General features: G+C 38.8%; 1 protein-coding gene across 1 annotated transcript in view; it reads right to left on the reverse strand.

The window, feature by feature from the left end:
• The window catches only part of LRRC8C (leucine rich repeat containing 8 VRAC subunit C), a 105,840-nt gene that overhangs the window by 45,308 nt on the left and 37,256 nt on the right, over nucleotides 1-23,276 (reverse strand). The window lies entirely within an intron of this gene.

Here is a 23,276-nt window from a genome sequence, read left to right on the forward strand (position 1 = left end):
AAGATCAACAAGAAGTCATCATTTAATCCACTTTCTATCTCCCCACTAGGCTTTCCCAGAAAGGAAATGAACCACATTTCCTCTTGCAGTCCAAAATGTTTGTCGCTACAAAATGTTATTACGTATACACAGCTCATTTTCTTCTTCTAAGCATAACAAATCTCAGCCTCCCAGAAGTAAACAAGGAATAACATTTTGGTACAGAAACTTGTGAGAGCTATGGTCATCATTAAAGCTCTTTCCCCATACAGCTCTCCTATAGACGATTTCTACTCCCTGTAACATCAAGACTTTCACCCCCTTTTTGCCTAGAGTTTCTACACATAGCTTGCCACCACTAATGCAAATGCTAAAAAACTTTCAGGTTTCATGGAGGGGGGACAATTGACTTCTCACATCTCTGAACTTCTAACTTGTCTGTGAAGGATTTTCCATACTCATTTTCAAGAAGTTTTCCATGTTTTGCTGTGGGCCAGTGACATTATGCCACGAGGTGGCACAGTTGGTATAGTGCTGGTCTCAGAGTCAGGAAGACCCGAGTTTGAAGTCTGCCTCAAACACTTATTAGTTGTGTGAACCCTAGGAAAATCACTTATCCCCTCTCAGCCTCAGTTTCCTCATCTGTAAAGTGCGGTTAATGATAACACCCACCTCACAGGGTTGTTGTGAGCATCAAATGAGAGAACATATGTAAAGAAGTATATAAATGTTATTGATTTGTTTTTGTAGCTCAATCATATACATACAGGTCAAGGGACCAGCAGGTGATAAATTTCCTTTCTCCCCCCCCCCCAGAGGCAATTAGAGTTAAGTGACTTGCCCAAGGTCACACAGCTAGTAAGTATCTGAGGCAGATTTGAACTGAGGTCCTCCTGATTCCAGGGCCAGTGCTCTACCCATTCTGCCACCTGGCTGCTTCTGGTGATAAATTTCTTAATGAAAGTTACCAATAGTTTAAGTAGTCAATGATAGAAAATGAAAAAAGAATTTAGAACAGCCTATGGGCATATGGTAATTGGGCTTCCATGGGCAAGAAGCCCAAACATACAGAGACTAGGTAAGGCAGGTCTTCCCTATCTATCTGGGGACAGGGAGGGCAAACTGAGATCCCGAACTCAAATGTGTGACTACACAGGCATGTGCTAGGGCAGCTTGTAATACGGTTCTACCAGATCACAGAGCATGTGGATGATGGGAGAAATGTCTGTAATGTGTGGAGGAACGTCAGGCTGGGGACATCAATGAATGCCAGGGAAGGTGTATACTCTTTAATCAGGAGCCAACAAGGATCCACTGAAGATTTTGGAACAGAGAAGTAATTAGATCTATAAATCTAGAAATAAATTAGTTATATAAATATAAAATAATTATATATAACATATATAAAATATATGTAACATAATTATGTAAATATAATTAGATCTATAAAATAAGACAAATTCTTCTGGCAGTGGTAAGAAGGACAGACTGGAGGAGGCAGGGAAAGGAGGCTGGAAAGCTTTTAAAGAAGTATTTGCAGAAGTCTAGGTAGGTGGTAATGAGACTTGATCTAATGATGGAATGAGACTGGGAAGTGGGGCAGATGTGAGACTGCAGATGGTATCAATGGGGATCTAACTGGATGTGGTAAAGAGAAGGAAGTCTTAAAGAAGAACCCAAGATCAGAGGCAAAGAGAAAATATCACTGGATTTGGAGGTATGGGTTCTGGGCTCAAATCTCAGCTTTGCCTATTTGACCTTGGACATTTAAGTCTCATTTAAATCTCAGAGTCTCAAGGAGGTGGTTGAACCTGAGACAGAATCATGGGGTAGAAGGAGCCTCAGTCTGAGGAAGGGATTCAGGTTCAACCTCAGCACTTCCTAGCTCAGTGACCCTAAAGAAGTCGTGTTACTTCTCAACTTCAGTCTCAGTTCCCTTGTCTGTACAGTAAGAGGGCTAGATTAAATAATATCTACAATCCCTTCCAATTCTAAACCTGTGAGCCAGCCGGTATTGGGATTTGAATCCAGGTTCTTCTGACTGGGTCATTCTATTCCCACTTAAAGTATCACCAGCCACAAACAGTAGTAGGTGGTGTGTCATTTTGGGAACTAGATCTGTGCTTTCTCCCAATGAACAACACCAATTATCTACAAAAAGTTGCACCAGCTTACACAATCCAAAATCTTGGGGGGTTGCCTGGGGCCACTGAGCCAGGGTCACAGGACCTGCTTGTGTCAGAAGGACTCGAACCCAGATCTTCCTGATATGGAGGTTGAATGTCTGAGAGAAGTAATAGCAATAACAAAACAAGCTATCTGACATTCAGATAGCACTTTAAAGTTTGCAAAACATTTTAACATCCACCATCTCACTAGGAGCTATCAGGTGCTACAATTCTGGAGAAGCTCTGCTATGCTATTCCACCTCAGGGAGGCAGCAATGCCCAGGTAGGACACACTGACCTCTGACCACCTCTGTGTCCCTCAGCAGAGAGGGACCTAAGAGGTCACTTCAAGTCCTAAAGCCAAAGTTGAGGGATAAGGGAACAGGTAGAAGAGTGGAAAGGGGAGACTGAAGAAGTGGCTGCTTTTCTCCTCACTTTGTCCCAAGTGCTTCACCAATCAGAAAGCAAACCTAAAGTTAGGCACAAAATATCATCTATTTACAAAAGGGCCCAAGTGTCACCCCCAACTCACCAACCAAGAGGGCAGAGAAATACCTTGTAGAGGTAGGGCATATGGACCTGTGATCGCACTGACTTGGGAACTCCCGGGTAAGGTTAACTCCCTCCACTAATGCAGACTTGCATCTTCTCTACAACTTAACAGATGGCTGCAGAAGAGAAAGTGAGGCTGGTGACTTTGCACAGCCCTCCCTCGCTTAAATCCAATTCACTTGCAAGTCATGGCATCACCTCCTTGATGTAATGGTCCTCTTCCAGAATGAGGAACAAACAACAGCAACAGCCTTAGTGAATTGCCTAAAGCAGTGAGAGGTTAAGGGTCACACAGCCAGTATGTGTGAGAGGTCAGACTTGAGCCTTCCCAGTTTTGAGGCCAGCTCCCTATGCATTACACCGCTTCTTGCTTTACCTAAGAACAAACTTCCCTCATTTGAAGAAAATAGAAATACATCTTATCCTAATTACAAGAAAGCATACATAAATTATATATTTATATTTATAAATATTTATGTATTTATAAATATATAATTAAACCCTTTCAAAGTCTCCCATCCAAGTGCTTAATCCTGGGGTGGAGCTGTCCCAGGGCTCTTAAGGGCTATTTTATCAGCAAAGCACCAACCCTGGTGGCTCCTTATAAGTGGGAGACATTTTAAGTGCTAGCCATGTGAAAGACCATATACTTGTCATCTGAGGTGGTACTGGCCTAGCTAAATTCATCCCCCTCCCTCTCCAGAGGGTTGGCCACCAACTAATAAAAACATCAGTCCACTTTTCCAATCAGATCACAACCGACCATCTACTAAGGAGTCATGGAGGGTAATCATGTGAGTTCAAGGAATGCTCACATCCATAGAATCATGGGAGTAGCCAAATGTGTATATATTTGCATATACAAATACATATTTGAATTTGCATGCCATTTACGTGGCAGGTTTTTTTTTTTTAGATATCTTCCTGAGACTCTCATAGCTATTAATCATTGTATTAGAAGAGAAAGTGGTGAACAGATCACAAAGGCTCTTATAGTGGGAAAGGACCCAAAAATAACCGTCTAATCCAACTATCTGATAGAAGAGGCAAACTGAGACCCAGAGAATTAAGAGTCTTAATAGCTAGTTAACAGCAGAGCCAGGCCTATCACCTGGTCTCCTGACTCTATGCCGATATCATGATAATATATGCTTGAACATTTCAGACCTACAAAACAAATTATGTGCCTTCATAGACATTTTTTGCCCATTCCCTTTATTAGGTTAAGCGGGACAGTATTCTGTCACTAGTAAGTAAACCTCAGATTTAAGTAACTCTTAAGGCTAGTAAATAACCTTAATACCACAGAAAAGTACAATTTCAGAGTTGAAAGGGGCCTTTGAGGTCATCAGATTTAACCTTCCAGTAAATACCTGTCTTATGAGATGATGAGCAAGGTATGATGGGCACCCTCACAATGTGTTATTGGACAGATCCAATAACATGGAAGTTAGTACCTAACAAAACAACCTGTTTTCACTGTTACACACCTCTGGCTGTTAGAATGTTCTTTCTTATGCTGAACTGAGCTGAAATCTGCCTCCCATAACTGTTACTCTCATTCTGCCCACTGGACCACAAATTACCTCTTCTTCTTCAAACACATGAAAGGACTCCTCTTCCAAAACTGAATTTTTGACTGAATGACTAACTCCTAAGTCTTTACTTTCCTCAGCTCCCTCAATTGAGCCTAGGAAGATGAGGCTTTCATATGCCTCATCATTCTGGTCATCCTTCAGTGAATTCATTCTCTAATTTGTCATATGTTGGTATTCTTCATCTTATTTCTTCCCTATCCCCCTCAAAATTTTTGAGAGAATATTTATCATAGCACTTCTTGTAAAAAACTTCAAAGTCTTTGGGACAATATGATATTTCATTCTTGACATCACCAACATTTGTTTGAAAAACCAGTTGCTGAACTTAGGGATGAATAATGGTTTGTTTTTTTAAATGAAACAGGAAATGTGTTTTTTTAAAAAATAAGATTTAAGGTCCAAAATACAGGATATAAAAAATAAAATGCAAAAGATACAAGCAGCCAAAGAACCAAAGCTTTCCTTACTAGTAGTAATTCTCCATTTCTTGACACTGAGAAATAAAACTAAAAATCTATTCTGTTGTGTTTCGACAATGGACCATTATGACAATACAAACAACATCCCCCAAAAGTGGTTGAGATGGAAGAGGATAAGGAATAATTTATCATTTCAATTTTAAGGTTCACTGATATTTTGAAATGAAGCATCCTGCCACAGTCATGAAATAGACTCTGCTGATCAATATCATGTTTTATCTCAGCTCAGGGGCTAAGGAGAAAGACAAATTATAGCTGCTTCCCAGGTCAGAAGCAATAACCTATTAGGAAGTGATGGACAGAAAACAGATCCAAAAATAAAAGTATTATATGCAATATAATGGGCAGGGATGTTTCTTTCTTGAATATGGTGAGAAGTTAGAAAAGGTTTTTCCTAGGTTGGTTTTTTTTTTTTTGTATAAAAAATCTTCAACACTATGCATGGCTCCCCTACTACAAATGTTGCACCTTTATCCTGGATCTTTTATGCAAGATGACAGCTTCTACCATTTGGATTCAGAAGGAATGGGTAAAATGAGGTTAAGTCACTTCCTATTAGTCTAATCTGAAATAAACATTTTTCAAATGAAAAGGATTATGACCTCATGTTCTTTATTTTCCCCTCATGTCCATATTCTCCTTGTTCCTAGAATTCCTTTTATGAAATGGTATCCAAGTTCAATTTAGTGCCTGGTAAAGATTTTTAATGGTAAAATTTTTTACTGGCAAAGATGTTAAAATGAATAAGTAAATAAGGAATGATCTCTTGTCCATACAGAGTTTACTGTCTGTTAAAAGGTATATCTTTTTGAGGAGGGAGAGAATGACTTTGAAGGGGGACAGGGTGAAAAGAGAGAGACAGATAAACAGAAAAAAATAGGATGGAAGGAAATACACAGTTAATAATCATAACTGTGGATGTGAATGGGATGAACTCACCCATAAAACAGAAGAGCTTAGCAGAATGGATCAGAAAACAGAATATAACAACATGTTGTTTACAAGAAACATATCTGAAACAAAAACACAGAGTTAAAATAAGGAGGTAGAGCAGAATCTATTATGCTTTAGCTAAGGTAAAAAAAGACAGGGGTAGCAATCATAATCTCGGCAAAGCAAAAGAAAAAAAAGACCTCATTAAAATAGGCAATCAGCAAAACGACATTTTGCTAAAAGACAATGAAGAAATATCAGACAAATGAAGTAATAGCAACACTAAAGATATATGCACTAAATGGCTGAGCATTCAAATTCTTAAAGGAGAAGTTAAACGAGTTACAGGACGTTCTACCAAACGTTAAAAGACAGTAAAACTATAATAATGGGGGATTTCAGTTTCCCTTCTCAGAGAACTAGATAAATCTAAGCACAAAATAAATAAGAAAGAATTTAAAGAAAAGAATAGAATCTTAGAAATGTTAGATATGTAGAGCTCTGAAGAAAACTGAATGAGAATAGAAAGGAGTATACCTTTTTCTCAGTTATTCATAGCACCTTCCCAAAACTGACTATGTATTAGGGCCTAAAAACTTCACAACCAAATGCAGAAGAGCAGAAATATTAAATGCACTTTTTCCAGACCATAATGCTATAAAAATTAATTCAATAAAGGTCCTTGGAAGGAAAGATTAAAAATTAATGTGAAACTAAATAATCTAATCCTAAAGAATGAGTGGGTCAAAGAAAAAAAATCATAGAAACAATAAATAATTTCATTAAAGAAAATGGCAATGATGAGACAACAAACCAAAATTTATGGGATGCAGCCAAAACAGTACTAGGGAAAATTTTTTATCTCTAAATGCTTACATCAATACAACAGAGATCAATAATTTGGGCATGCAACTAAAAAAAAAACCAAACAAACTTAAAAAAGAACAAATTAAAAATCCCCTATTAAATACCAAATTGGAAATAATGAAAATCAAAGGAGAGATTAATAAAATTGAAAATCATCAAACTAATAAATAAAACTAGGAGCTAGTTTTATGAAAAAAATCAATAAAATAGATAAACTGCAGGTTAATTTGATTAAAAGAAAATCAAGTCACCAGTATCAAAAATGTGAATGTACCACTAAAGAAGAGGAAATTAAAGCAATTCTTAGGAGCTATTTTGCTTAATTATATATCAAATTAAAATGACAATCTAAGTGAAATGGGTGAATATTTACCAAAACATAAATTGTCCAGATTAAGAGAGGAGGAAATAGAATACTTAAATGACCCTATCTTGGAAAAAGAAATTGAACAACCCATCAATGAGCTCCCAAAAAATAATCTCCAGGATTAGATGGGTTTACAAGTGAATTCTACCAAACGTTAAAAGAACAATTAATTCCAATACTATATAAACTATTTGGAAAAATAGGTAAAGAAGGAGTCTTATCCAAAATCCTTACATGACATGAATATAGTTTTGATACCTATACCATGAAGAGGAAAAACAGAGAAAGAAAACTATAGACCAGTTTCCCTAATGAGTATCGATGTAAAAATTTAAAATAAAATTAGCAAGGAGATTATAGAAATTTATCACCAGGATCACACACTATACTATGACCAGGTGAGATTTATATGAGGAATGCAGGGCTAGTTCAATATCAGACAAACTATCAGCATAATTGAGTACATCAATAACAAAAACCATATGATTATCTCAATAAATGCAGAAAAAGCTTTTGACAAAATACAGCAGTCATTCCTATTAAAAACACTAGAAACCACAGGAATAAATGGAGCCTTTTAAAAAATAAGTAGTATCTATCTAGAACCATCAGCAAGCATTATCTGTAATGGGGATAAGCTTGAAGCCTTCCCGATAAGATCAGGGGTGTAAAGTAAGCACTTGATTATCACCACTATTATTCAACGTTATTCTAGAAATGTTAGCAGCACATCCCTGATGTTCTCTGCCACATACAGTCTTTGAGAGTAGCCTAAGACACTGAGAAGAGATTTGACCAAGGTCACACAACCATGAGATGTCAGGGGTGGGCCTTGAACTGACACCTTCCTGGCTCCAAGTCCAGCTCTCTATGCTTCTGAACCACTTGAGAGACACAAAGAGAGTGGTATGTAATGTGGAAGGAAGGAACCACTACTTGTGACTTTAGAGACATCAGAGGTGACATTTTTATGGCTTGGTTCATACTTTACCTCATATTATACAATTTCAGAGCTGGAAGGGACCTCAGAGTTCCTCTGATCTAACTGCACAAGGATTCCTTCCATCACATCGCCGATAAGCAGCAGTACAAGCTTTGCCTGAAGATCCATAGTTGGGAACAAGCAACTCACTCCCCAAGGTCATCCATTCTATTTTGGGACAGTTCTAATTATTAGGAAGTATCTGAGTAGTGGAGGCTAGGTGGCGCTGTAGTGCACACAGCAGTGGGCTCGGAATCAAGAAGACCCATCTTCCTGAGTTCAAATCTGGCCTCAGATACCTACTAGCTGTAGGACCCTGGGCAAGTCCCTTATCCTGTCTGCCTCAAGTTTCCTCACCTGTAAAATGAACTGGAGAAGGAAATGGCAAACTGCTCCAGTATTTTTGCCAAGAAAACCTCAAACAGGGTCATGCAGAGTCAGAACTCAACTGAACAACAACATCTGAGTAGTAGCCTAGAAAACAACCTCTGAAAGGCTGTCTCTGCTCCAGAGACACCTCCCTCTTCTTCCTTCCTTTCCACCCTCCCTCTCTCTCCCCTTCTCCGAAACCCACATATCTGGAATCCTCCATGCCTAGAACCTTCCAGGCTAGATACTTCTATCTTTCGTGCAACCTCCCCTGATTAGTGTCTTCCTGCTTGTGACCCCAGAATTGGGAAACCATTTGGACACTCCGGAATAAGTCCTTTTGTATCAGGCACAGTTCTGGGACATTGAGGGGCTTCCACCTGCCACTCCTGGTTCTGCCTGCTGGGGCCAATGAGAACAAATCTAACCTCTCTCCTGATGGAAGCCCTTCAGGTACTTGGAAGACATAATTATGGCCCTTCCTAAGTCTATTTCTTTCCAATCTGTTCTTCATTCCCACTTCCTTCAATCAATCACTGTTTGGCATGACCCCAAGATCCTTCACCATTGTGTTTCCCTCCTGTGAATGATTTCCAGTTTATCCTTCCTTATAATATGTATGAGCATATAATATGTATCTATGGGAAAATCAAATTCATCCCAGTAGAGCATCAGCTAAGCTCCTTGTAAATCTTTGGGGGTTATACCACTTCCCATCTACCTTAGCACCAAACCTTGCACACATGAAGGCTAAATAAGTGTTTCTTACATTGAAGGCTCCATGGAAGGAGTGACATTTGACCCATACCTTGACAGGTAGAGAGGTTTTCAACAGATACCTACATTTAGTGGGGAGGGCATTTCAAACAGAGGGAATGGTATGAAGAAAGCCATGATGGGGGACAGGGAGACACTTTGAAAGAATGTTGAATCTTATGTAGTTTGGCTGCATGATGAATTATGTGATAGGGGAAAGGCAAGAGATAGGCTTAGAAGAGAATATAAAGAGAAACTAGTCTGCGAAGGGCTTTGTTTAGGAACTACAGGCATCTGTCAGGTGTTAGTCTTCTCTTCTTCCTCCTCCTCATCTGATTATATGGTTTAAAGATTTTAATTAACAAAATTAGAATTAAATGAACAATTGAAAGATGGTACAATGGATGGAGCACTGTGCCTGATGTCAGGAAGACTCACCTTCCTGAGTCTGAATCTCACTTCAGACACCCTAGCTGTGTGACCCTGGACAAGTCACTTAACTCTGTCTCAGTTTCCTCATCTGTAAAATGATCTAGAGAAGGAAATGGCAAACTCCTCCGGTATCTTTGACAAAAAAAATGGGGGCACAAAGAGTTAGACATGACTGAAAAATGACTCATCAACAACCATTTCTAGAAAATCCAAATCTTCCTCTTCCAGGAGAACTGTTCTGTTCTCTGGAGAAGTCAGCGAGTCTATGTTTTCATCTAGTAGGAAAATCTTCCAAAAACTTTTTTGTTTGTTCTGGTAATTTCCAATTATCATTCATACAGGGCTTCCTTCTCAACTGCATCAAACTATACAGCACACCGCAGTGGTAAGAATTCTAGACTTAGGATGAGAAGATCTAGTTTCACGTCCTAGCTTGGATGCTCACTAGCTGTGGGACTCTGGTAAAGTCTTTTATCTACTCTGAGCCTTGGTTTGCTCATCTGTGAAATGGCAGTAGTAACATCTGTCCAAACAACGTTACTGTGGAAAAAGGAACTTGCATATCTTAAAGTACTACATAAATGTGAGTTATCATCATTTGGGCAAACAGCTGGAACAGGGAGAAGCTGATCAGTCATCACTGAGGCCTCTTTAGATGCCATAGAAGGTCATCTCTCTGGAGGAAAAAGGGATTAAAGGTTACTTCCATTCTAGCTTTAACCCTGCACATCCCAGAGCTCTCCACTACCATGCCAGGCTACAGGAATTACTCACCGAGCCCAGGATGGAAAATTTATCAACAAGTCATAAGTAACAAATGAGAATGATAGAGCTGAAGGCTGAAGGGACCTTTCGAAGCTCATCTTGTCCAACACCCTCATTTCATAGATGAGGAACCTTGGGAAGGCAGGTGAAATAACAACAAGAATTTGCAGGAGTCCTACTATGTGCCAGGCACTGTGCCAAGTCTCGAGGATACAAAAAGAGGCACGAAACAGTCCCAAGGAGCTCAGTCTAATGGGAGAGGCACCGCGTAAACAACTAGTTAAAAATAAGATGTATATGGCATGAATTGGAGATAATCAACAGAGGAAAGGCACTAGCATTAAGGGGCATTAATTAATTGGCATTGGAGAAAGTTTCTTGTAGAAGGTAGGATTTTAACTGGGACTTGAAAGAAGCCAGGAGGTAGAGTCATCATCTCATAGTGGTGGTGGTGATAGTGGTAGTGGTGGTGGTAGTAGTAGTAGTAGCAGCAGCAGAAGCAGCAGTCGTAGTAGTGGTGGTTGGTTGGTTGGTTGGTTGGTTGTTGTCTTTCATTCTCATAGAGGACCAAAATGAAATCACTACATTAGATGAAGTTACAGTGTGTCCTACTGTGGCCGATCAAACCAACATGGGCTCGGAATGCTCTACCACAGGTCGGGCACAAAATAGTCCATGTGAACATTTGGGGTGGATTCTCTACATTTGTACACCTCACATTTCTTTTGAGCTACTTCAATTCTGCTTCACTCATAGAACGCAGCACCTCCTCTGATGTGGGCATTCCATGCTGGGCAGTCCTATGCCCGTGGCTCCCATGCCACACAATCGATTCCAAAGTTCTTAAGAGAAACCATGGGAGTGGCCTTGCATTGCTTTTGCTGACCACCATGTGAGCACTTGCCCTGTGGGAGTTCTCCATAAAAGTCTTTTTGGCAAGTGTACGTTTGGCATTCACACCATGTGGCCAGCCCACTGGAGTTGTGCTCTCTGTGGTAGAGTGGCGGTAGTAATGATGGCAGAAGTAATAGTAGCTATAGTGATAGTAGTAATGACAACAAAAATAATAATACTAAAAGTACCTAACACTTCTATAGCACCCACTATACGCCAGGCACAGCGCTAAGCGAGAGAATTATCTCATTTCACCCTCATAACAACCCTGGGAGGTAGATGTAATTATTAGCCCCGTTTTACAGATAAGGACACTGAGGCAGATGGGAGGTAAAGTGAGTTACCAAGAGTTAACAGCTAAGTATCTGAGGCCACATTTGAACTCAAGTCTTCCTGACTCCAGGTCTAGCATTCTATCTACCATCAGGGGTGTGACTGAAATCCTGGTCTATCCATAGTACCAATTACACAGAAGAAACAGTGTAAAGCCTACCAAAAACGTATGTAATGGAAAAAGACAAAGATGAACCTCTGATGTAGTGAGAATACAGGATAAATGATAGTATGAGGTAAAGTGAGTTACCAAGAGTTAACAGCTAAGTATCTGAGGCCACATTTGAACTCAAGTCTTCCTGACTCCAGGTCTAGCATTCTATCTACTATCAAGGGTGTGACTGAAATCCAGGGGTGTGACTGAAATTACACAGAAGAAACAGTGTAAAGCCTACCAAAAACGTATGTAATGGAAAAAAGACAAAGATGAACCTCTGATGTAGTGAGAATACAGGATAAATGATAGTCAGTCCCTACGTTTATTTGGATCCATACAACTTCAAGAGAGTGCAGAGAAGGCCCCTCCCCCCCCCCAGAAGCCGAGGAGATTCAGAAGGGCTGGGCAGTCATGGATGGACCCTGTTAGAGGTAATGACCACATCACTGAAATGACAAGTCCATCAGGGTTGTCTTGTGCACTGATAATTCTGGCACCGGTGGAGAGGAAGGAAGAAGAAGGGTCGAAAGGACAAAATGCCAGTTTTGAAATTGTTTACAACTTTTGGATTGAGGAATTCTTTAGAAAAGGCAAAAAAAAAAAAAAAAAGAAAAAGAAAAAGAAAAAAAAGGCACCAAAAAAAGCACACAATGAAAGTATTTGCTGATTCTAGGGGGAAAAGCTTCATCTTCTCTTTTCCCTCTGGGAAATCTGGTTTGTTTTGTATGTGGCTTATCCAGATCCCAGAACACGGCTTTATTTCTTAAGCATCTGAAATTCAACAAATGAAACATTTTCTGATATTATGCCTTCTCTTAAAGGAATCCATTTCTTCTCTATTAAGCAAACATAAAAGTGAGTTGAGAAAAAAAAATTACCACCATTCAGCTAAGGAGAAGTAATTGGGGAAATAAAAAATGAGCATGATTCAGATAAGCAAAGGTGAACTGGAGGGAAAAGCTAGCATGATTAAAATATGCAAGAGTAATCACCATTGTCATAGGATTGAAAGGCTGTGTTTTAGAATATAGTTATTTTTCTTTTCTCCATCGTCAATCTAGCCTCAATGGCTACTTGGTAATTTTTCAATTTTATTTAGGACCCAAGACTAATAGACGTGCTTTGCTGGAATTCTTAAAAGCAACAAAGAAATTGGAACCAATGAAAAAATTCTTTGGATTTTTTTTTAAAGGAAGTCAAAGGAAATGCTGCCATCAATAACATTTTTTGCTCTAGATTTTTTTTCTTTTGGATGTGACAAATAAAGCTAAATGAGGATGCTTTGGCTCTAGCCCATACTTTCCCCCAATTAGTGATAATGAGAAAATTACTGACACCTGGTTTTCCCTTTATAGAGGACACTGGAACTGATGATAGAAGAAAAAGAAGCATCAGGAAAATGTGCCATTTTTTGTTTTTGAAATAACAATTTTTAATAATTAGTAAGCATTTCTTTTCTCTTCCTATCATGTATCAGTGCCTTCCTCATTTGGGGGGAAAAAGGAAGAAAAAACAAGGCTCCTGGAAGAATATTCATTCAGCAAATTATCTTGGAGAGGGAAAAACAAACAAAACCAAAAAACCCAAGCTAGGTTTCCAAACCTGATATTAATTTAATGGAATGTTTCTTCCAAATGAGCCATTAGATGGCAAGATTTGATTTCCTCAAGTCGTTATTTTGTCATTATGAAGCTGAACAAATTTTAATCACCTCTGGAGCTTCTATCAAATGATTCACTCCAGGGACTGGTGTTGAAGGGAGTCAAATGCCCCCTTTGGGGAGTGCTGTGTTCATTATCTTTATAGGAGTACCATTTCATTGCTAAAAGAGACCACAGAGGCCCAGCTCCCTTCTGAACAGAAATCTGCCCTACGTGTTCCCTTTAGAACATCACTCGTCCACATGCGATCACGCAGTTTCCACCTCAAGCTCTCCCATGAGGGACCCTACTGCAGCCTCCACTTTTGGATACTTCTATGGATTACTAAACCAACTTCTCTGCAATCTGCACTCATTGGTCCTGACTCTGCCCTCTGGACCTGACCAGAATGATTCTTTTTTAATATAAATTTATTTTTTATTTTTAGTTTACAACACTCAGTTCCACAAGTTTTTGGGTTCCAAATTTTCTCTCCCTCCCTCTCCTCTCCATTCCCCGCCAAGATGGCATGAAATCCAAGGTAGATTCTACATATACCTTCACATTGAACTTATTTACATAATAGTCCAGTTGTAAAGAAGAATTATAACTAATGGAATGAATCATGAGAAAGAAGAAACAAAATCAAAAAAGAAGGGGAAAAAAAGAGAGCAAATAGTATGCCTCAATTTCAAGCAGAATGATTCTTATCCCTCTATGAATAGGCCTTCCAATATTGAAGACATCTATCACTCCCCCCACTGAGTCTTTTTTTTTTTCCTTTCCTACAGTCAAAAAATCCCAGGTTTCTTCAAATTCCCTGCCTGGGGTGGGGGTAGGGGGCTCTTCCCTCCTCTCACCACTTCCTGGTTTCCTTCAAGTCCCAGCTAAAACTCCACCTTCTGCAAGAATCCTGTCCTGATTCTCTCTTCTCCACTGGCTATCACTAACATATCCTGTATATATCATGTTTGTAACACAGTTGTTTATATGTTATCTCCCTCCTTTGACCATGAGATCCTTGAGAGCGGGGACAAGTTTTTTCTCTTTCTTTGTATGATGAACACTTAGCACAGTGCTTGGAACACAGTGGGTGCTTAAGAAATATGTGTTGAGTTGATGTCAAGTAATTCTCACACCACAGGTTTCCATTATTGTTCATAGCCTTCTCTGCACATGGCCCTGCTCCTCACTGAACTTCCTGATGTCTGGCACCCAGAAGCGAACATGGAGCTCCAGGTACTGATGGCCTGACTGAATGGTCGACTGCCAGGGGCAGAGTACACCAGGCCTACTACTGCCCTAGGCCTGGCCACTACAATTACATTAGCTTCTATGTCCACAGATAGATCACATTGAAGAGTCACAGTCAGAGCTTGCCTTTCACTAAAAGATTTTTTTTCAGAAAATTTTTAGGGGTGGGGAACATGCGGCTCCCTGGAAGCCATTTGGATTCACAAAATCAACTTCATATGTATAAGACTGTATTTATCCCTATTGTATTTCTTTTTACCAGATTCTGCCCAACATTTTGGCTTGTCAAAATCTTTTGGGTTCCTGATTCTGTCAGGAGGCAGCTGGGTGGTGTAGTGGCTAGAGTCCTGGCCCTGGAGTCACAAAGACCTGAGTTCAAATCTGGTCTATGACGCTTGCTAGTTGTGTGACCCTGGGCAAGTCACTTTGTCTGTCTCAGTCAACTGTAAAATGGAGATAAAAATAATACCTACCACCCAGGTATGTTGGAAGGATAAAAATGGAGATATTTATAAAGGGCTTTGCAAACCTTAAAGCACCACATATATGTATGCACACACACACACACATATATGTATATATGCTAGTTTTAGTTATCCCTTCTAGCTTTGTTATCTGCAAATTTGGGGAGTGTACCATACGTTTTTAGCCAAGGCACTGATAAAAACGTTAAACGGCACAGGGCTAAGCATAGATCCCTGGGACACTCCATTAGAGAGGTATTGCAACCTGAGATGGAACCCCTTTAATACCATTTAGATGTCTGGCTGATGTAGAAATTTGTTTTGCATGGCTATGTATATCTGTAATGGGTCCTATTTTTCATACTTTCTCAAAGGGTTGGGGAGGAATAAAAGAAGGCAGAGAATCTGGAACTGAAAATAAAATTCAATTTTTTTTTTAAAAAAGGGGGAATAGAAAGGAATACACCTTTTTTTTCTCAGCAACATGTGGCACCTACACAAAAATGGAGTATACAGTAGGGCATATAAACCTCACAACTAAATTCAGAAAAGCAGAAATGTTAAATGTATCCTCTTCAGTTCATAATGAAATAAAAATTACATTCAATAAAGGGCCATGGAAGCAGAAATTAAAAATTAATGTGAAACTAAATAATCTAATCCTAAAGGATGAGTGTTTCAAAGAACAAATCATAGAAACAATAATTTCATTAAAGAATGACGACAATGAGAAAACATACCAAAATTTATGGGATGCAGCCAAAGCAGTACCTAGGGGAAATTTTATATCACCAAACACTTGCACCAATAAAATAGGAAAAGAGCAATTCAATGAATTGGGCATGCAACTAAAAAAAAAATTAAAAATCCCTAAACACCAAATTGGAAATCTTGAAAATTAAAAGACAGATTAATGAATTGTTAAGCAAGAAAATCATTGAATTAGTAAATAAAAGTAGGAGTTGTTTTTATGAAAAAACCCAATAAAATAGAAAATCCATTGATTAATTTGATTTAAAAAAGAAAACCAAATTACTAGTATCAAAAACAAAAAGGGTGAATTTACCCCCAATGAAAAGGAAATTAAAAGCAATTATTAGGAGCTATTTTGCCCAATTATATGCCAATAAATCTAATAATCTAAGTGAAATGGATGAGTATTTACAAAAATGTAAATTGCCCAGATTAACAGAAGAGGAAATAGAATACTTAAATGACCCTATCTTAGAAAAAGAAATTAACAAGCTATGAAAAAATCCTCAGGACCAGATGGATTCACAAGTGAATTCTAACACACATTTAAAGAATAATTAATTCCAGTATAAACTATCTAGAAAAATAGGCAAAGGAGTCCTTCCAAATTCTTTTTATGACACAAATACTTGGATCAGAAAAAGCAAAAATGGAGAAAGAAAACTATAGACCAATTTCCATAATGAATATTGATGCAAAATTTTTAAATAAAATACTAGCAAAAAGATTACAGCAATATATCACAAAGATCATACACTATGGCCAAGGGGGATTTATACCAGGAATGCAGGACTGGTTCAATATTAGGAAAACTATCAGCATAATTGAGCACATCAATGACAAAACCTAAAGAAATCATATCATTATCTCAACAGATGCAGAAAAAGCTTTTGACAAAAGATAACATCCATTCCTATTAAAAACAAACACTGGAAAGCATAGGAATAAATAATCCTAAAATAAGTGATCCTTAAAATAAGCAGTATCTACCTAAAACCATCAACAAGCATTATGTGTAATGATCTGTGTTTTCTCTCACAACATGACCAACATGGAAATATGTTTTGCATGACTGCATATGTATAACCTATATAAAATTGTTCACTGTCTCAGGGAAGGGGGGTGGAAGGAAGGGAGAGAATTTGGAACTCAAATTAAAAAAAAAGAATGTTAAAATTGTTTTTACATGTAATTGGGAAAAATTAAATATTTCAAAAAGGAAAAGAAATATTATTTCCATGTCACCATTCAATCAGTTTCAAATTCACCTCACCACTCTAGTCAGTTGCTTCCTCTTATCCCAAAGAATGGTATGAGTGATTGGGTCAAGTGTTTTCCTAAAATCTAGGTAAGCTACAGCTATAGCATAGATTTGAGTCCAGTAACCCTGCTCAAAAAGCAAATAAGGTGCCATGGTAGCTCCTGGTCATCACTGATTCACTAACCACCCCTCCAGTTCAGGGGTTCTTAATTTTTTGTTTTTTTGCAATCATAGGCAGCCTCAGAAAGCCTACGGACTATGTCTCAGAATGTTTTTAAATGCATAAAATAAAATCTGTAAAATAAAAAGGAAAATACTGAAATACTAAAATATACTGATCAAAATTAAAAACGAATCCACCAAGCCCAGATTAAGGATCCCTACTCCAGTGATATAGTTTAGAATTTCCCCAGCAACCAAAGTCAAGCTTACTGGATCATAATCTGCAGACTCCACTTTCTTTCTTAAAAAAAAAAATCAGGTCATTTGCCCTTCTCTAATCCTGCTGTTGTGATGCTCAAATAAGGTCATATTTATAAAGCACAAGGTCTGGTACGTGGTGATGGAGGTGGTGGTGGTTTGTTCATTTTAGTCCTGTCTGACTCTGGGTGACCCCTTTTGGGGGGTTTTCTTGACAGAGATACTGGAGTGGTTTGTCATTTCCTTCTCCAGTTCATTTCATATATGAGGAAACTGAGGCAAGCAGAGTTAAGTGACTTGCCCAGGGTCACACAGCTAGGAAGTGTCTGAGGCAGGATTTGAATTCCTGATTCCAAGCTCAGTGCTCAGTGCATTGTGCCACCTAGCTTCCCTTACATATGGTAGGCACTTAATAAATATTATACCAGACCTTGTTCTAAGTACTTTCCAAATGTTACTCATTTGACTGTCACAACAACCCTGAGAGTTAGGTCTTATTATTATCCCCATTTTACAGAGAGGAAAGTGACTGGCCCAGGGTCAACCAGCTATTAAGTGTCAAAGGCTGAATTTGAACTCTGGTCTTCCTGACTTGAGGTCCAGTACTCTATCTACTACGCCACCTAGCGGTCACAGCGATCTCTTAAAGATTACTGGCAGTGGTTTAAAAATCCATCACACTTATCAGTTCTCTTCCCCCCCACCCCAGTCTTTCATATATATATATATATATATGTATATATATATGTATATATATGTAAAATGAGTATAGATTTTATTGTTAATTTTTATTTTTATATCACCTAAATTTCTCCTATTATTCCTTCTCCTCCTAGAGAGCCATCTCAAGTAACAAAGAATATTATTAATTATTATTAGAAGTTACACATATTAATATATTATTAATATTATTAAATAAAAGAGGAAGAAATAATCAACCAATTAATACTACGGAAAAGTCTCAAAAAAAAGCCAATGTTCCCCACCTGAGGACCTTCCATCTTTTGTGGGGAGAGGCATCTTTTCCTCTCGTTTCCCTGGACCGACCTGTTCTTGGTCATTTTGCAACATTCCCTTTCGGTTGTTTTGGGCCGTTTGTTCTTTTCATTCATACTCTTGTATTCATTTCCTAGATTGTTTTCTTGGCTCTGCTTGCTTCAGGTCGCTGTCTTTCAGGTAAGCCTCTCCACGATTTTTCTGTATTCATCCTAGATTTGTCATTTCATGTAGCACAGTAACATTCCATGACATCCATGGACCACAATCTGTTTAGCCTCTCCCCAATCTGTGGGCATCGACTTTGCCTTCAAATCAGCGCTGCCACAAAAAAGTGTTGCTATAAATATTTTGGTTTATTTTTAGTTCCTTTTTTTAAGTGACAAAGCAAGTGGAATTTCTGGGTCAAAGGGCATGAGTACTCTAAGTCATTTTCTTTGCACAATTCTAAATTGCTTTCCTAAATGGCTGTATCATTCCCAACACCACCTCCAGCTTTTCCCAGAACCCTTCCGACACTGATGATTCCCATCTTTTGTCATCTGCTGGTTTGGTTACCAGCTCTTTCAGCGAGTGCCCTAGAACAGAGTTCGTTAGGGCCTGGGAACATGAGCATCTCAACATCAGCAAGCAGCTTTCTTAAATTCTAAGATACTAATGAGTTGATTTGGAATCTGAAAAGTCACTAGGGGAAGGGAGAGAAGAGGCCAACAGGCCAACTTATTAACAACAATCTCTTAACAAGAAAGTGTATGTCTGCTATAAGAAATGAGGAGCAGAAGAACTTCATTATAACCTGTTAAGACTTATATGAACTGACACTGAGTGAGGGGAGCAGAACCAGGAGATCATTATACACGATACATGGTATCTGTAAGGACTAACTTTGATAGACTTGGCTCCTCTCATCAATGCAAGGTTCAAAGACAGTTCCAAAAGACTCATGCTGGAAAAAGCTATGCACATCCAGAGAAAGAATTACGGCGTCTGAATGCAGATTGAGGCAAACTATTTGCTCTTTTCTTTTCCTTCTTTTTTGGTTTCATTTCTCTCATGATTCATTCCATTGGTTATGATTCTTTTTTACAGCTGGACTATTGTGTAAATAAGCTCAATGCAAAAGTATATGTAGAACCTATATTGTATTACATGCTGTCTTGGGGGGGAGAGGGGAGGAGAGGGAGGGAGAAAAAATTTGGAACCCCAAAACTGAGTGATGTAAACTAAAAATAAAAAATAATTTTTAAAAAAAGTGTATGGATGAGAATTAGTGGTCAAGCTTGAAGTGATAACCAGATAACAGAAAAAAGGGAAAAGTTCAATGACCAATATAAAATTACAAGACGAATTGGACCATGTATCAGTAAGAGAGCACATTCACTTCCTAGAAGAAACTACTTGAAACAGCATCCATAGACTGAGAGATTTAGAAGTGATGAAGGCACCTTAACAGTCATCCAGTCTGATCCTCTCATTTTACAGATGGGGAAACTGAGTCACTGAACAGTTAAGTGACTTGCCCAAGACCTTGAAGCTAGTAAGTGTCTAAGCCAGGATTAGAAACCAGGCTTTCTTTATTCAGTGCTTTATCCGCTAAACCTATCTGCAACAATCCATATCGATTTATGCCTTTAAGCTTGACAAGTTACCTTCCTAAATAGGGACCCGTTAGTACTTAGAAGATTGCCTGGGAATACCAGGTACTTCCTGTAGGCTTTTTTTTGGTTAAACAGACTAAATAAAATAATGAAAGCAGTGACTTTACATAATATATAAATATATATACTTGTAAACATACATGTACTTATACAATATACATGTATTTATGATTACATAATTTATGATATATTTATACAACATTCAGAGTATATTTATGCATATATGTATAACTATGTCATTGTTTTGCTATTCACTTATTTATAATCAGTTTTATTATGTAGCTATAAAATCAGTTTTTCCTATCTATAATATACATGTAGAAGTGAAGGCAGTATCCAGGTACTCATCAATTGGCATTATGACTTTATTTAACTTTAATTCAGCTTTATTTGATCACTTCATCAATAAGCTGGCAGATGAGGAGGTGCACAGAGGGCTAAATGTGAGGATAAGTGTGAAGCGTGTTATATTGAGAGGTGTCAAATACACTTAATAGCAATTTTTGCTAAGTGTAAAGTCACCTAAAAAGGTTGGAAACCAGGCAGAACTATGTGCTAAAATTTAAAAAGAGGAAGACCTTTGAGAAGCCAGGCAATAAAGAACATTTAGGAATTAAGGGAAACCTTGTGGATGGTGGGAAAGGAACCCTTTGGATGGCTTTGGGAAGAAACCTTGGGGTGGAGAAAAAGCACTTTGCTGGGACCATGGAGACTTGAGGCCAATCAATGGTTCTGTAAGAAAATGATTTATGGACTGCAGCCAGGGGGTGGGGAAGATTCTATTATCAACTACAGAAAGACCAACAAACTAATCTCTAATGCTTCAGCTTCTTACAGGGAAATTTACAATGAGACAGACAGGAAAAAAAAATCAAAAAGGAGGCAACAAAGGGGATATCAACTGAGCCGTTTCTAAAAAAACCCGTCAAACGATCCTAAGCTTCCCTAAAAGTCTCTTTGTAGATGGCTGTCAAAGCCAACCCAAGATAACTCTGCTTAAGGAAGACTGTGTCTGGAGCTGTTAAGCACTTCACTGCTGCAAACCATCATGTCACCCAAAGCTTCCCAGCCTTTGAAATGCCTGAGCCAACCTTGATTTGCCCAAGATCATTCATACTTTAATCCGTTACAATTCATCTTGCTCTATAGAATCAAAGCTTGGGGTTTGAAAGTGAGCAAACAAACCCACAGCTAAAGTTGATTCTGAAGCCACAAAATCTAGATGTTCAAATTCAGGCACAAGTCCTGGACAGTGTCTAATAATCACGAGATATAAGGGTGGGGACTCCTAGGTTCAAGTCTCATGTGTACTGACACACTATGGTCTGTGTGACCCTGGGCAAGTCACTTGTCAAACAGATAGAAAAAGGGGCCACTAAACTGTATTTAAGGGCAGCTGGGTGGTGCAGTGGATAGAGTGCCTGGCCTTAAGTCAGGAAGAATCCTCTTCCTGACTTCAAATCTGACCTCAGACACTTACTAGCTGTGTGACCCTGGGCAGGTTACTTCACCCTGTTTGCCTCAGTTTCCTCATCTGTAAAATGGTCTGGAGAAGGAAATGGCAAACTACTCCAGTATCTCAGCAAGAAAACCCCAAACCGGGTCACAGAGAGTCAGACACAGCTAAAAAAATGACTGAACCAAAACTGTGCATAAAAATCCACAAGGGCTACAAATCAACTTATAAAATGATATATTAATATTATCTATGTCTTACTGTATTTATTTTCTTAAATATTTCCCAATTACATTTTAATCTGGTTTAGCCCTGAGGATTCTGTGTTTGGCACTCAAGACTAGTCTAAGAGTATTGGGTCCATTGTAGACTATTCTCTAATGGACGAAGATAAAAATGCAGATATTTATTGATAAGGAACTTAATTATTGGGCGCTGCCTAGACTAATTAAAAAAAAAGAAAAGGTAAAACACCAGCAATAATAAGTTAACAGTTACTTGGACTTTTTTCAACTTTTTCCTTTTATTGTACTACATTCTCCCGCTCATGTCACTTTCCCCTGCTTAGAAACCTTCAACGGCTTCGTAATGATCCACAAGGTACAAAGGAAAGAGCCCTGGATTTGGAGTCAAGGGGACCAGGTCCAAATTCCAACCCTGCCTGCGTGACCCAGGCAAGCAACTCTTTGGGACTCAAGATCCAAATGAGGAAACGGAAATCGATGACCCTCGGTACTTTCTAACTCTAAATCTTTAATTCTGTTCATTTTCCTGTACATTCCAACTCCTCCATCTGCTTTTCCAGTGAATGGCCCAATTCTACCCCACTTCATACACACTAATCTACCCCTATTCTCTGCTCAAGTCAAATGAGATTACTTGCTGTTCCCCAAATGCAGTCCTGCAGGTTTTCACCCAAGTGTCCTTGATTAAGGCATTTCCTCAGGCTGGAATGTAGGAGCTTCCCCCATATCTCAACTGGCTGAAGCCCTGCCCATCCTGACCCAAGGACCACATATCATCTCCACCAAAGCCTTCGTTCACTCTCCCCTCCCAAATATTTTCTCTTAAGAAACCCAATTATACCTTGCATCGTTTGTAAAATAAGTTATAGATTTGTAGTTACACCCTAGTCTGGCTACTATCCCATGAAGTTTAATATAGGCTTTGGGCATGGGGAGCTCTGCAGTTGAAAGGCCTTTTAAAGAGACTTTGGAGGGCAGAAGAGGAAGAGTTTGCTTTGCTGAGGCTCTTAAGGTGAACAATCCAACTCGTTTAGCTCAACTCACTGACTATAATCCAGAACTACACACTCGCAACCTAAAATGTGCACCTGTTAGCTGCCATCCTGACCCTTGCTGTAGTTTTCCAGTAGTGTTTCTACATCTGAGAATGACATGAATTCTTTACCCATTTGGAAGTAGGTCAGTGTGGGAGTGGATAAAGCACTGAGTTGGGCATCAGGAGGAACTGAGGTCAAACTCAGCCACGGACACTTACTAACTGTGTGACCCTAGACAAATCACATAATCGCTCTCTGCCTCAGTTTCCTCCACTGAAAAATGGGGATAATAAAGGCACCTACTTCCCAGGGTTGTTATAAGGATCAAATGAATCAGCATGAGGACAAAAAAATTAACCGCTTGAGTCCCTTAAGGGTATAACTTTGAGAAGGAAGTGAAATTACTTAGAACTGCCCACAGTGTTATGTTTGGACAAAAGAACATGATAATGCAGAATGGA

Source organism: Trichosurus vulpecula, chromosome 4 (assembly GCF_011100635.1).
Source record: "Trichosurus vulpecula isolate mTriVul1 chromosome 4, mTriVul1.pri, whole genome shotgun sequence".
NCBI classification, from domain to species: Eukaryota; Metazoa; Chordata; class Mammalia; order Diprotodontia; family Phalangeridae; genus Trichosurus; species Trichosurus vulpecula.